A 16,241-nucleotide genomic window follows, 5' to 3' on the forward strand; every position below is an offset into this window, starting at 1 on the left:
GAGAAAGTTATTTCCTGTATGAAATATTGAGAATTTATATTTATAAAGCCCAGTTTATTAAGACTATATGTGAACATTTTCTCACTTATAGATTAATGTCTTGTATTTTTAAAAGGTAAAATATATTCTACCAAATTTGAAAAAGCATTAAGAGCTATTGAAAATAAGACTATTATTTATGATGTACTTATTGCAACTAACCCCTACATGAATAAAGTAAGTTTGTTTTGTCCATCTATGTTATTAAAATCAAGTTCTTGAAATCAAATGACTTCACAATGACTCATAAATCTTATGTTATCTCCTTACTTTAAGGTTGAAGTAACAATATTTGCAAGACTATTTTCCAACCTATACGCTTCTCAAATTTTCCTTTTTAACTATGCTATATGACTCTGAATTTTGCTAAGGCTAAAATGGTCTTACTTGGATAAGAAGAGAATTTTATTTTATTTTATTTTTTTTTTTTGGGTTTGGAGTATTTATTATCTTTTAAAAAGCATCACTTACTAAATTATAATATACAGTTTTTATTTATTTATTTATTTATTTATTTATTTATTTTTAATTAATTAATTAATTTATTTTTAATTTTTACTTTACAATTCTGTGTTGGTTTTGGCATAGATTGACATGAATCCACCACAGGTGTACATGCGTTCCCAAACATGAACCCCCCTCCCACCCCCCTCCCCACAACATCTCTCTGGGTCATCCCCGCGCGTCAGCCCCAAGCGTGTCATATCCTGCATCAGACATAGACTGGCATTTCGATTCTTACATGATATTTTACATGTTTCAAGAAGAGAATTTTAAATTTGTCTTCAACCTGCTTTTTGTCATGGTTATTGACCTGGGCCAGTTTTTTTCAAATGTCTCTAACACCAAGGTTGCAAGGTTTCAAGGAAAATAGTTCCAAGTATCTAGAGTGACATCAGCAAGATGGCAAGATCGACTTTCCCATGGATATACAGAGTATGCACACAGGTATAAATTATACATGACTAAAGAAGAGGGAAGAGACAGAATTTCACAATCCCCTCCCCTTCACTCCAAGCAGCCAGAGAGGGCCTCCCTCAAATGTTCTAGAACCAGGAAAATTCATGGAACCTAGAAGAATTCCATGTTGTTCTATTGTTGCCACTGGTCAAAACCAGCCACAAAAAGGGTCAGTTTGCCATCATTTATCCAGTTTGGAGTGACATCCTCAGTACTTTGAAGCTCTTCTCAGCCCCCTTTCAGATAATTTTCTGCTTGACAGTGACCTTGAAAGTGGCCCAGGACACTTGTAATGCACACACTCCCAAAAGGTTGGAGGTTTTAGCCATCTTAAGGAGTAAGGTAACTTGAAGTCAGATATTTTTCTTCACCCAAAGGGACTAGAAAGAATCAGTTTGAAATTGCCTATCCAGCTTGAAGAGCAGCAGAACAGAATGAATTGTCTATAAAATTTTATATACATGGATATGTCCAGTTTTGAATGTTAGAAAAATACTAGTTGCAAAGTTTCAACCTTCCTAAGCATTGACATGTTCAGAAGCTCTAATATATGCATAGAGAAGATTTTTCTTAGATTTATTTAAAAATAAGATTCCCTAGTCATGGAAGTTAATATTTTGTTCTCTCTCTCTCTCTCTTCTTTTTGGCTGCACCATGCAGCATGAGGGATCTTAGTTCCCCAACAAGGAACTGAAACTGTGTCCCCTGCAGAGGAAGAATGGAGTCTTAAACCACTGGACTGCCAGGGAGATCCCCAGAAATTAATATTTTAGTTGTCTCCAAAGTTTCCAATTTGGATATAAAATCTTAAATAAAATGAGTTTATATATAATATTATTTCATTAATATGTATGATATATAACACATATAGATATATATGTGTACATATGTGTATACACACATACATAGTTTAAACACTGTATATGATTAAAAGTAAATAAAATAAAATATTTGCAGAATATCTGAAGCACTCCAGTGTCCACAGAAACATAACTTGAAAATCACTGCTCTAGATACTGGTTATTACAAGGATCAGTAAGAGATGGTGTGTGCTTGAGAGAACCTCATAATCTTAGAGGGGTATTCAATAAAGTGTACATTAATATAGTTTGTTGTCTAGTTTCCAACTAGTATAAAAATGATTGCATTTGCAAAGGGTACATTTTCTGTTTTGCTTTTCCTTAATTTCCTTAAGATCAATTCTATTATTCTTCAGTGCAACATACTATGTGCAATGATCAAGAGTTAATTGGATTTTAAAGCTTTAAAGCTAGATATAACTTCTGAAGTATGCTTCTGCAGTTTCTCATTCTCCTTAGTGTCTATAGCCAACTGTGAAACTATATAAGAAGGTATATGAAATATGTGATTTCTGATGTCATCTATACTTTCCTAAGATTATTATGATGGTGCAAGAAAACAAATCTAGACAGTGTATTAAAAAGCAGAAACATCAGAAGTGCGCTCAGCAGTCCCGTGGATCTGTCTCTTGCTTCAACAGTGCTTGGAGGGAACAGACCCAGGGATGCCACTTGCTTCAGGCTCCGACCACTCTCCAAGCTTTTTTCCAGTCACAACCTTTGGAATCAGCCACTCAGCTGTCCATGATCACTGGGACCAGCCACCATTTAAAAAAAAATCTTAACTCCTTATTACCGATCAACCATGAGCTCCCAGATTCATTAGAATTATTCGACTGAGGTGGAGACTCCCCTCCATCTCCTGGTCAACATGCATCTGTGGGTCTCCGACACCTACCTCTCTCTTTGCTTCTGTTTCAACCAGGATGTGGTTCTGGAGGATGTGGGCCACTTTTTTTGTGTGCGTGCAAATTGGTCAAGGAGAAGCGTGAGGGCACACAGCGTCTCTTGAAAATGCAAAACCAGTGTGGCCGCGCCCTCTCCCTGGACGTACAGAAGCATCTCAAGATGAGTGGGGTAAAACCTAGGATGCTATGGAAGCCGCCCTTCTCAAGGAGAAGAATCTGAACCAGGCCCTTTTGGGTCTGCATAGACTGGGTTCTGCCTGCGTAGACCCCCACATCTGTGACTTCCAGGAGAACCACTTCCAAATGAGGTGAAATTCATCAAGAAGATGGGTGACCACCTGACCCACCTCTGCAGGCTGGCTGGTCCCCGGGCTGGGTTGGGCGAATATCTTTTTGAAAAGCTCATCCTCAAGCATGACTAGGAGTCTCTGGAACCCAGTGCCCTTTGAGGAGCTCCCTTAACATCAGGGCTGCCTGAAGCTCCTCTCTGCATCCACTAGGCAGTTTTTTTAACACTCTGGAGCCCTTTCTCAAGCCTTGGGCCAAATGGAAACAATAAAGCTTGTTCAGAAAGAAAAAAAAGAAGCAGAGACATCATGTTGCCACCTAAGGTCCGTATAGTCAAAGCTATGGTTTTTTCAGTAGTCATGTACAGATGCGGATGTGAGAGCTGAATAATAAAGAAGACTGAGTGTGGAAAAGTTGATGCTTTCAAACTGTGGTGCTGGAGAAGGCCCTTGAGAGGCCCTCAGACAGTAAAGGGATCAAACCAGTCAGTTTTAAAGGAATCAACCCTGAATATTCATTGAAAAGACTGATGCTGAAGCTGAAGCTCCAATACTTTGGTCACTTGATGCAAAGAGCATACTCAGTGGGAATGAGGGCTTCCTTTATAGCTCAGTTGGTAAAGAATCCACCCACAACGCAGGAGACCCTGGTTCGATTCCTGGGTCAGGAAGGTCTGCTGGAGATGGGATAGGCTACCCACTCCAGTATTCTTGGGCTTCCCTTGTGGCTCAGCTGGTAAAGAATCCACCTGCAATGCAGGAGACCTTGGGTTCCATCCCTGGTTTGGGAAGATCCCCTGGAGAAGGGAAAGGCTACCCACTCCAGTATTCTAGCCTGGAGAAATCCATGGACAGTCCATGGGGTCGCAAAGAGTCCAGACACGACTGAGTGACTTTCACTTTCAGATACTAGGAAAGATTGAAGGCAAAAGGAGATGGGGGTGGTAGAAGATGAGATGGCTAGATAGCATCTCTGACTCAATGATTTGAGAAAACTCTGGGAGATAGTGGAGGACAAAGGAGCCTGGCGTGCTGTAGTTCAACAGGTTGTAAACAGTCAGACACAACTTAGTGACTGAACAATGAGAACAACAAAATTTACCAGTACTAAGATTCATAAGACTACTTCATGCATTAAATATTTGTTCAGTTTTAGTTTCAATTATTTTTGAATAAATAATACACTAAGATGATTCACATTTTTACAAAGGCATAAACAAATATTTCGGTGGAAAGTATCCATTCCATAACTCTTCCGTGGTCATCCAGCTCCAGCACCCCAGGACTCAACAAGTGTTACCATTTTATTACATATCCTTCCAGATTGTTTGAGTCAAGCCAGATCTTTTTTACCATGATGAGTCAGTATCTGTATGTCCTTCCTGATATACTACTTGTAAAAACTCCTGTTCTTATTTTATTATACTTTGTTATTTTCCTAAGAAATATACCTGAGAGATAATTTCATATGCATTTATAAGAGTTTTTTTCTTTCTTTGTATGGGACATCATATTCCAGTGAATTGATGCAGTGTTACATTTAGATGTGAACAATCATATTTTAAAAATGTTATTGAAGTATAGTTCATTTACAATGCTGTTTTAATTTCTGCTGTACAACAAAGGGGCTTCCCTGGTAGGTCAGCTGGTAAAGAATCTGCCTTCAATGCGGGAAACCTGGGTTCAATTCCTGGGCTGGGAATATCCCCTGGAGGAGGGCATGGCAACCCTCTCTAGTATCCTGACCTGGAGAATCCCCATGGACAGAGGAGTCTGGCCAGCTCAACAAAGTGATTCAGTTTATACACATACATATTCTTTTGTATTCTTTTCCATTATGGTTTACCACAGGATATTGAATATAGTTTCTTGTGCTACACAATGGTACCTTGTTGTTTATTCATCCTGTGTATAATAATTTGCATCTGCTAATCCCCAAACTCCTAATACATCTCTTTCCCACACCTTCTCTCCCTTGGCAACTGCAGCTCTGTTCTCTATGTCTGTGAGTCTGTTTCTGTTTCATAAATATGTTCATTTGTGTTGTATTTTAGATGCCACATATAAGTGATATCACATAGTATTTGTCTTTCTTGTTCTGATTTTGCTTAGTATGATAATCTTTGGGTCCATCCATGTTGCTGCAAAGGGCATTATTTCATTCTTTTTTATGGCTGAATAATATTCTGTTGCACACACATGCACACACACACATAAAATCATACATCATCTTGGCTATTGTTAATAGCGCTACTGTAAACATAGAGGTGCATGCATCTTTTCAACTTATAGGTTTGTCTGGATATATGTCCAGGAGTGGGATTAATGGATCATATGATAGCTCTATTTTTAGTTTTTTAAGGAACTTCTGTAAGTGTTCTCCATTAATGACTGCACCAATTTACATTTCCACCAATAGTGGTAGTTCTATGGTGTCATGTCTTATATTTAAGTCCTTAAACCATTTTGAATTTATTTTAGTGTGTGCTTTGAGGGAGTTTTCTAACTTCATTGATTTGCATGCAGCTGTACAACTTTCCCAAAACCACTTTCTGGAAAGGCCATCCTTTCCCCACTGTATATTCTTGGCTCCTTTGTTGAAGATTAATTGACCATAGGTATGTGTGTTTATTTCTGGGCTCTCTGTTCTGTTCCATTGACCCATGTGTCTGTTTTTGTGCCAATTCCATGCTCTTTTGATTACTGTGGCTTTGCCGTATTGTCTGAGGTCTGGAAGGATTAGCCCTCCTGCTCTCTTCTTTTTTCTCAGGATTTCTTTGGCAATTCTGGGTCTTTTGTGATTCCTTATAAATTTTAGGATTATTTGTTCTAGTTCTGTGAAATATGTCATGGATGCTTTGGTAGCGATTACATTAAATACATAGATTTCTTTGGATAGTATGGACATTTTAACAATATTAATTCTTCCAATTCAAGAGCATGGGATATAATTCCATTTTTTGAATCATCTTCAGTTTCCTTTATTACTGTCTTGTCGTTCTCAGCATATAAGCTTTTCACATCCTTGGTGAGATTTATTCTTAAGTATTTTTCTTGATGTGATTTTAAAGGGGATTGTTGTTTATATTTTGTTTCTGATATTTCATTGTTAGTGTAAAGAAATGCAGCTGACTTCTGTAGATTAATCTTGCATTCTACTACCTTGCGGCATTCATTTATCAGTTTTAATAGTTGGGCATCTTTAGGTTTTTCTATATATAGCATCATGTCATCTGCATATAATAATTATACCTGTGCAAATTTTATCATTTGAAAATTTGGATTAAATCATTCTTAGTGTGGAATGTTGTTGAAAGAATATGGTTTAGTAAGAGATATCCTACTACCCCATTGCTGATTTTAAACACATGAATCATTGAGACCGACTTCCCTAGAATGGTAGTGGGATCTCACATGTATTTCTTGGGTTCTCATTTATCTGGTCGCTTCAGAATGGCAAATAATACTGCTTTTTCCCATTTATACTCTCTCCTGCAAGGCCAGATATTTTCAAATCCCATTGAACATCAAATTTAGAAGTAAATAAAGGGTTAGAAAGAAGAAATTCTCTCCATGCAAGTGAGAAGGAGGCCCATGTCAGAAAAAAAAAAAAGGAAGTTAGTGACTCTTGTATTTTGTCTGAAAGTAAATGCCAAAGGTTGGTTTGGTGTTTTGGAGATATGGTGTTTTGTTGAGAGTAGTGAGAAAACATTGGAATACGAATGGAAAATTGTAGAAGGGAGGGATGTTTGTCTTCCGTTATTTTTTGTTGAGGGAGTGAGTTTTATCTTGGTAATGTGTGACTTCTAATCCTGAGATTAATGCTTCATGGCTGGGTCAACAAACAACCTCTCAGCAGGAGAGGTAAAATTTTGTGTAGAGCACATAGACAAACATGTGTGGGTGGGTTCTCTGGGATAAGACACATTGTGAATGTTCTAGATTACTTTTCCATGTGACATTGAACTTAGTGGTTAAACTATTGCTAAAGGGACTGTTACTCCCTGACGTTTTGGGCCACTCTGCTTGCGACGTGTCCAGAATACCATGTTCTTATCACAAGACAGACCAAGAAGTTCAGTGTGATGATCACTGTTCAGCATCTCATTTCTTTTCTGATTTAGATTTAACCTGAAGAAATGATTAAGATTTAGCTTTCCCAATCTGCTGAATATAGGTGTTTAACTTTCGCTGATCTGGAGTATTGGGTAGTCTTCTCAGTATTCCTGCATTTAACTTTCCTATTCTATAAGATTCTACAGCATGCTCTCTACACAGGGGAGAAAATGCTAAAATTCAACTGTATGCACATAACTATGATAAAGCTCTGTGGCACCATATATGGCTACACTCAGAAGCAAAGCAGAATTCACCAAATAGGGTTGTCCTACTCAGATGGTTAAGCGTTTGTCTACAATGTGGGAGACCCGGGTTCAATCCCTGGGTCGGGAATATCCCCTGGAGAAGGAAATGGCAATCCACTCCAGTACTATTGCCTGGAAAATCCCATGGACAGAGGAGCCTGATAGGCTACAGTCCATGGGGTCGCAAAGAGTCGGACACGACTGAGCGACTTCACTTTCACCCTGACTTCACACCCATCAGCTTAGTGTCCTACCTCTCCTTCATTTGTGTAACATATGATTATAAATTAGTAAGACACAATGTTGTAGATCATATTAAAGAACTCTATCATCATGCAATTCTGTTAATTTCTGCATATTTGAGATGGGGTGCAGTTGTGGCTGCATTGGCTGATGGCTTAATGGCCACAGCAACCCTTGTTTATTGATATTGCAGGTGACATTCCTTGTCCCCAATTCCTTTGTATACCAAGCACAGGGTCCAGCACGTTATTAGTTTGGATTTAATTTTTTAAGCTATAGAGAATCATTACAAACTTTTGAGCAAAAGGAGAGTAATGATTACACATGATATTCTAGGAAGATATTTGTGGAAGTAATATGCAGGTCCTACTTGTGGTTTGAAGAATGCCTATAATACATTAACTGCAATGAAACTGAGAGAGAGAGAAAATAGAAAGACCCAAAGAACTAACTGATTTTTGACTGACTCAATAGAAGGTGAAGAAGCCCTTGGTTAGATGATAAAAAAGTACTGTAAGCAAATAAACAAGAAAACAATTGGCTCAAGGAAATGAGGAACTAGAATAATGTAATCTTATGGAATCAATGTAAAAGAGCCCAGTCAAATGCCATTGACTTGCTTTTCTCTTATGCATGAAACAGGTAGCAAATATTTTCCTACTACGGTTGAATAATCTACTTGAGAGGCAATTCAATTCATAGCAGTGGTAGAGGTGGAAAGCCTTTGGAGGAAACTGAGAGGAATGAGTAGTTTCATTTAGGTGTCTTCATCAGGTAATTGCACATGGGAGAACCATGGCTATGACACACTTTTCTTTAGGTTGGATCTCACTACAAGATGTGCTGAAAATTCCTGTTAAGAACTGAACTCTACATTCACAGGCCTTACAGGGGTGGGCTTCCCAGGTGGCTCATTGCTAAAGAATTCACCTGCACACACAGGAGACACAGAAGACACAGGTTCAATTCCTGGGTTGGGAAGATTCCCTGAAGTAGGAAATGGCAACCCACTCCAGTATTCTTTCCTGGAAAAATCTATGGACAGAGAAGCCTGACAGACTACAGTCCGTGGGGTTGCAAAGAGTAGGACACGACTGAGCATACAGAGCACAGTGGTGGGAGGCCTCACGACTTCCCTTTCTTTAATCTTTCTGTTAATCATAGGCAAGCCTGCCTCTGCTACTGTCCAGGTATCCAGTACTTCCAGGACTCCTTTGTCAGAGTAGAAATGAGGCTTACAGAGCTCCAGGCTTCCTGACACTCCCCTGATCAGCTTGACTATACTTATTTTTTTTCAGTTGGGAGAATTATAAAATTGTAAATGTTCCTACACTTTAAAACAATCATTTTCTCATTATTTGTCATGATAAAAAAAGGACATTCCTGAAGTTCTCTACACAGGGTTAGAAAATCAACTGTCAACCAACACCAGACAGGTAGAACACAAACATGAATGAGGCTAGGTATAAGACTATTGGAGTGATGTTCCTGTAGTAAACTGGATAGGGTGTGCTCCACCCGATGGTATGCAAATTGAGAAGCTTTTAAAAACCTCATTGCTGCAAGATAAGGAATGTGAGTTTAAATGCATTTGAACAACCTGTTTTGAGAATGCTTCTATTAAACTGAGGTATAAAAAAGAAGGGCCTCTCATTGAGTTTCTGTTCCTGTCACATGGGCTAGTCATACAACTTTGCCCTGTAGCAAACGGATACATGGGTTGAACTTCAGATTTCTTATATTATCTTTGCTCATGACTGACTTAAAAGTTTGGGAAATGAAAAGGCAATAGGAGTACTTCACTGAATTGTCACTATGATCGGCCTTCATTGTAGAGCTTAGACTGGGCAATTTTTGCACTGTTAGCAAGTACTTGAATGTGTTCTAACCTCCACCTACTTTTAGCCTAGTCTGAAGCAGTAGAAAAATATAGACAAAAAGCAAACACCAATGTGTTTAAAACCTCAATAAAAGAAAAATAAATGAATACTGTCAGTTAACACACCTGTTTATTTTCTCTTTGATATTTTTATTCTGAGATGTAGTAATTAGATACAATAAAATTATTAGTATTCAGAACATTTTTGTCAATGTTTGTGGGAAATTATTTTCATTTATTTAATTAAATGGCTTAAACTTTCTTTGCTATTGAATTAAATGTAGATTTGGTTTACAAAGGGGCTCTACTTTTTCCTATAAAATATGCTAATGATATTTTCGTGAAATTAAGCAGAAAAATAGAATTGCACTATCAGAAATTTGCTTATAAACATCTCTGTATTTGATAGATATTGTAAAGCAAAAATGAAATTTTATCATATCTATGATATCTAAATAAGACATTTTAATGTTAAGTCCAAATAGGTATGGCTTTAGATTACAAAGGATCATTCTCTTGAATAATGAAACAAAAAGACAAATTTTTTAAAAATATATAAGTATATAATATATAGATGAGAGAAAAGATGGAAAATTAGATCAGTTTTACAACTTGGGGACTCTTTGATTTGGTTTGTACTATTCCATTCAATTCTTTATCAGGAAAATTTTCCATTTGTGGGGGACCACACTCATTAAACAGCATGTGTGTATGTCCAAGGGTTTGTTTAACTTAAAGAGATACAGTATCTTCAAGTTTTCCAAACAAAATGATCAGTTCAAAGTTCTATGACCAGTGGCATGTAAACTGAAGCAATCAGTGCAAGTCTGGTGATGCTCTGTTAAAATTTCAAAGGTTACCATGCGTGGGTTTTAGAATTTGTTTAGAGAAAACCAGTGATAACCTTGACACTCTTTCAGTGCAAGCAAAAGTTTATTATTTTGGGGGCCCATCATCCACATTTTAATCATTAATGTTTATCTCGAGGTTCAGGTAATCATATTCCACTGTAGGTTCCTTGATTCTACACATGGCTCTATATTTTATGTTTGTTTTTTCCCATACCCCACAATTTTAGATTGTTCTTTTTGGAGTTTAATTTTAATTGTTTATTAATAAATGTCAGGTGGCCTAATACAGTTGTTAGGGGTCTTCAACATTCTCTGTGCAAACAACAGGATTAAGCTCACAACTTGATTGCTAAACTCAAGTTTAGGCTTTTTCTTGTTTAGTCTCTTAGCTGCTGAAACAAAAATATCTATTGTCGATTGTAAATTGGCACTTGCCATCTATCTCTACAAGGATTAAATCATGAGCTGCTGAGCTGCTGACCTTCAACATCCCCTAAAAGGAGTTCAAGGTGGAGAGCAGAAACAAGGCATTCTCAGCTTGGCTGAGGTGGTGGGGGACTGGTAGGGCAGGTCTTCAGATAGTTAGATATTTTCAGGAGCCGATATTATGAGCCCAATTCTTGTATCTCCTCAGACCTCAGTTCAGTTCAGTTCAGTCACTCAGTCATGTTCGACTCTTTGCAACACCATGGACTGCAGCACGCCAGGCCTCCCTGTCCATCACCAACTCCTGGAGTTCACTCAAACTCATGTCCATTGAGTCGGTGATGTCATCCAACCATATCCTCTGTCGTCCCCTTCTCCTCCCACCTTCAATCTTTCCCAGCATCAGGGTCTTTTCAAATGAGTCAGTTCTTTGCATCAGGTGGCCAAAGGATTGCAATTTCAGTGTCAGCTTCAGTCCTTCCAATGAATATTCAGGATTGGTCTCCTTTAGGATGGACTGGTTGGATCTCCTTGCAGTCCAAGGGACTCTCAAGAGTCTTCTCCAACACCACAGTTCAAAAGCATCAATTCTTCAGTGCTCAGCTTTCTTTATAGTCCAACTCTCACATCCATATGTGACCACTGGAAAAACCATAGCCTTGACTAGATGGACCTTTGTTGACAAAGTAATGTCTCTGCTTTTTAATATGCCGTCTAGGTTGGTCATAACTTTTCCTCCAAGGAGGAGGCATCTTTTAATTTCATGGCTGCAGTCACACAGAGTCCTGCTGCTGCTAAATCACATGACTGAAGTGACTTAGCAACAGCAGGAGCAGCAGTCACCACCTGCAGTGACTTTGGAGCCCCCCAAAATAAATTCCCCCACTGTGTCCATTGTTTCCCCACCTATTTGCTATGAAGTGATGGAACAGGATGCCATGATCTTAGTTTTCTGAATGTTGAGCTTTAAGCCAACTTTTTCACTCTCCTCTTTCACTTTCATCAAGAGGCTCTTTAGTTCCTCTTCACTTTCTGCCATAAGGGTGGTATCGTCTACATATCTGAGGTTATTGATATTTCTCCCAGCAATCTTGATTCCAGCTTGTGCTTTATCCAGTCCAGTATTTCTCATGATGTACTTTGCATATAAGTTAAATAAGCAGAGTGATAACATACAGCCTTGATGTACTCCTATTTGGAACCAGTCTGTTGTTCCATGTCCAATTCTAACTGTTGCTTCTTGACCTGCATACAGATTTCTCAGATGGCAGGTCAGGTGGTCTGGTATTCCCATCTCTTTCAGAATTTTCCACAGTTTGTTGTGATCTACACAGTCAAAGGCTTTGGTATAGTCAATAAACCAGAAGTAGATGGTTTTCTGGAACTCTCTTGCTTTTTCGATGATCCAACAGATAGATGTTGGTGAATTGATCTCTGGTTCCTCTGCGTTTTCTAAATCCAGCTTGAACATCTGGCAGTTCATGTACTCTTGAAGCCTTTTTGGAGAATTTTGAGCATTACACTTTGCTAGTGTGTGAGATGAGTGCAACTGTGTGGTAGTTTGAGCATTCTTTGGCATTGCCTTTCTTTGAGATTGGAATGAAAACTGACCTTTTCCAGTCCTGTGGCCACTGCTGAGTTTTCCAAATTTGCTGGCATACTGAGTGCAGCACTTTCACAGCATCATCTTTTAGGATCTGAAATAGTTCAACTGGAATTCCATCACCTCCACTAGCTTTGTTCATGGTGATGCTTCCTAAGGCCCACTTGATTTCGCGTTCCAGGATATCTGGCTCTACGTGAGTGATCACACTATCGTGATTATCTGGGTCATGAAGATCTTTTTTGTATAGTTCTGTGTATTCTTGCCACCTCTTCTTAGTATCTTCTGCTTTTGTTAGGTCCATACCATTTCTGTCCTTTATTGTGCCCATCTTTGCATGAAAATTTCCCTTGGTATCTGTAATTTTCTTGAAGAGATTTCTAGTCTTTCCCATTCTGTTGTTTTCCTCTTTTTTTTTAAACATTGATCACTGAGGAAGGCTTTCTTATCTCTCCTTGCTATTCTTTGGAACTCTGCATTCAAATGGGTTTATCTTTCGTTTTCTCCTTTGCCTTTCACTAGAAAAGTACTAAAATCCTTCATGGTAATGACTGTTCCTTGTGGCTAGCATAAAACTTCATCAGAGTAGCAGAAACTTTCTGGAAAAATATGTGTTGATTTCATAAATTCCCCTTTCACCTTAATCACATGTATATGACCTCCCCTCCTTCCTCTTTGGAGCAGTTTCTTAGAGCTATCTGAAATGCTTTCTCCTGGGCTGCAATCCTGATTTTATGCCCCAAAAAACTTAACTCACAACTCTCACATTGTGCATTTTTTTTAAGTCAACAGTATAAATCAGATATCTTGTTTTAACTGAAGAGATCTTTTGTGCATTGCAACAATGACTGCTCTTTCAATGAGACCATATAAACCAGAATTGGTTGAGATTGAATTTCATGGAAACTCATTTATTTAATAGATGCTTAATGTGCAAGCACATTAACTCAGTAAGTACCTCCTAAAGCTTGTTTAGGTTCTTCTTTCCTAGTTTTATTGTGATTGGTTCTCAGTTTTCTTTTAAAGTTCCTAAAAAGACAAGCTTGCCTTTCTACCTTACAATGCATAACCAAACCACAATTGTTATTGTTATTTCCCAGTTTCATTCTTTCACCTGCCCCAAAACACAGAATAAATCATGGTTTGTTGTTGTTGTTGTTGCTGTTGTAGTTTTGTTTTCTTTGGTTAAATGTTCCTTAAAAATATTTTATTTGACATATGTATCTTTTGGATATTTTGATAGTAATTGATAAATCTTTCTATTCTTTAACTGATTATCTACTTAAGGTATTTTAAATGAGGACTACGATAATGAAAAGCTGCTGATCCCAACTTAGAAGAACTAGGTTTTATGTCCTGCTACTTACTACTTACCGAAATTTTAACCTTGGATGTGTTTGTCCTTTTCTCTGGACTATTTTCATGGTCTCCCAGAGCCACTGAAATAATTATGTTTAACATTACATAAGAAATTATGTTGCATTGATATACAGCATTATTACAACTATCACAAAGTCCTGGAATAAAAGACCAGGGCCTGTTCAATTAAATTATGTGGATCATATTTCAAACAAAAATACATGCTTAGTCTAAGAAGTGTTTTTTTTTTTTTATTTGTGAGTCAATGGCAAGACTTAAAGTGTAGTATATAAAATTAAATCATATTCAGTTATGTTTCCAACTAAAGTTAATATTGAATGTAATTAATAACAAATATCGCTATAATTTTGGGTGGAACTTCAGGGTTATCATAATTTTTTTTTTCCCAAGGATAGGCTACTTTTGACCACTGTTAAATTTGCAACATCAGCAGTTTCAAGTCACATATCCTTTCCAAAGCTCCTACAACACACATCTAGTCAGTCCTGTCCCTTGACCTTAGTTAATGTGTAGGGAACCTGGAAAAGTTCTGCAAGTCTGAAATAACTAGTGTAAAGAGCACTGATTCTGAAGCCAAACAGCATGGGTTTGCATCCTGATTCCACTATTTACTAGCTATGTACTCTGGAACAAGCTGAACTGCTTAACCTGATGCTTCACGCTCCTTATCTGTTAACTGGACATAATAATGATACCTATCTTGCTTGTGAGGATTAAAAGTGTGCTTATGGGTAAAGTGATTAGAGCAAGGTTCATCATAAATGCTATTTAATGTTTGAAGGAGTAAACATTTATTTCCTCTGGCTGATGCTATACAGCCTTACTATTAGAGATTTAGTTTTTAGACATGGAGCAAAAAATCTGCACTTTATAGTGGCTTCAGAGGAATCCAAATTGGAGAAAAAATTTTATGAATCATCTGGCCCTGTCCTTTCATTTTATAGAAGAGAAACTCGAGAGACTCAACGAAGTTGAATTGCTCATCCGGTTCAGTTCAGTTCCTTCATTCAGTCGTGTCGGACTCTTTGCAACCCCATGGACTGCAGCTTGCCAGGCCTCTCTGTCTGTCACCAACTCCCGGAGTTTACTCAAACTCATCTCCACTGAGTCGGTAATGCCATCCAACCATCTGATCCTCTGTCGTCCCCTTCTCCTCCCGCCTTCAATCTTTCCCAGTATCAAGGTGTTTCTAGTGAGTCAGTTCTTCACATCAGGCGGCCAAAGTATTGCCATTTCAGCTTCAACTTCAGTCCTTCCCATGAATATTCAGGACTGATTTCCTTTAGGATGGACTGGTTGGATCTCCTTGCAGTCCAAGGGACTCTCAAGAGCCTTCTCCAACACCACAGTTCAAAAACATAAATTCTTCAGCGCTCAGCTTTCTTTATAGTCCAACTTTCACATCCATTCATGACTACTGGAAAAACCATAGCCTTGACTAGGTGGACCTTTGTTGCAAAGTAATGTCTCTGTTTTTTTAATATGCTGTCTAGGTTGGTCATAACTTCTCTTCCAAGGAGGAGACATCTTTTAATTTCATGGCTGCAGTCACCATCTGCAGTGACTTTGGAGAATCCCAAAATAAAGTTTCTCACTGTTTCCACTGTTTCCCCATCTATTTGCCATGAAGTGATGGAATCGGATGCCATGATCTTAGTTTTCTGAATGTTGAGCTTTAAGCCAGCTTTTTCACTCTCCTGTTTCACTTTCATCAAGAGGCTCTTTAGTTCTTCTTCACTTTCTGCATAAGGGTGGTGTCATCTGCATGTCTGAGGTTATTGATATTTCTCCTGGCAATCTTGATTCCAGCTTGTGCTTCTTCCAGCCCAGCGTTTCTCATGATGTACTCTGCATAGAAGTTAAATAAGCAGGGTGACAATATACAGCCTTGACGTACTGCTTTCCCTATTTGGAACCAGTCTGTTGTTCCATGTCCAGTTCTAACTGTTGCTTCCTGACCTGCATACAGTTTTCTCAAGATGCAGGTCAGGTGCTCTGGTATTACTGTCTCTTTAAGAATTTTCCACAGCTTGTCCAACATCACTTTAAAAAACTTCTATTAGGCAGGTAAGCCCATTACAGCTTTTTACTGATGGATATGTCCTAATTCAGTAATGCTGAAGAAGCTGAAGTTGAATGGTTCTATGAAGACCTACAAGACCTTTTAGAGCTAACACCCCCAAAAGATGTCTTTTTCATTATAGGGGGACTGGAATGCAAAAGTAGGAAGTCAAGAAACACCTGGAGTAACAGGCAAATTTGGCCTTGGAATACGGAATGAAGCAGGGCAAAGACTAATAGAGTTTTGCCAAGAGAACACACTGGTCATAGCAAACACCTTCTTCCAACAACACAAGAGAAGACTCTACACATGGACATCACCAGATGGTCAATATCAAAATCAGATTGATTCTATTCTTTGCAGCCAAAGATGGAGAAGC

The 16,241-nt window shown here is 38.3% G+C and overlaps 1 pseudogene; it reads left to right on the forward strand.

Moving 5' to 3' along the window:
- The first annotated feature begins 2,664 nt into the window (after positions 1–2,664).
- On the forward strand, positions 2,665–3,189 carry LOC120861424 (annotated as a pseudogene).
- Positions 3,190–16,241: the final 13,052 nt, after the last annotated feature.

This window comes from Oryx dammah, unplaced genomic scaffold, assembly GCF_014754425.2.
Source record: "Oryx dammah isolate SB20612 unplaced genomic scaffold, SCBI_Odam_1.1 HiC_scaffold_3, whole genome shotgun sequence".
Taxonomy (NCBI): domain Eukaryota; kingdom Metazoa; phylum Chordata; class Mammalia; order Artiodactyla; family Bovidae; genus Oryx; species Oryx dammah.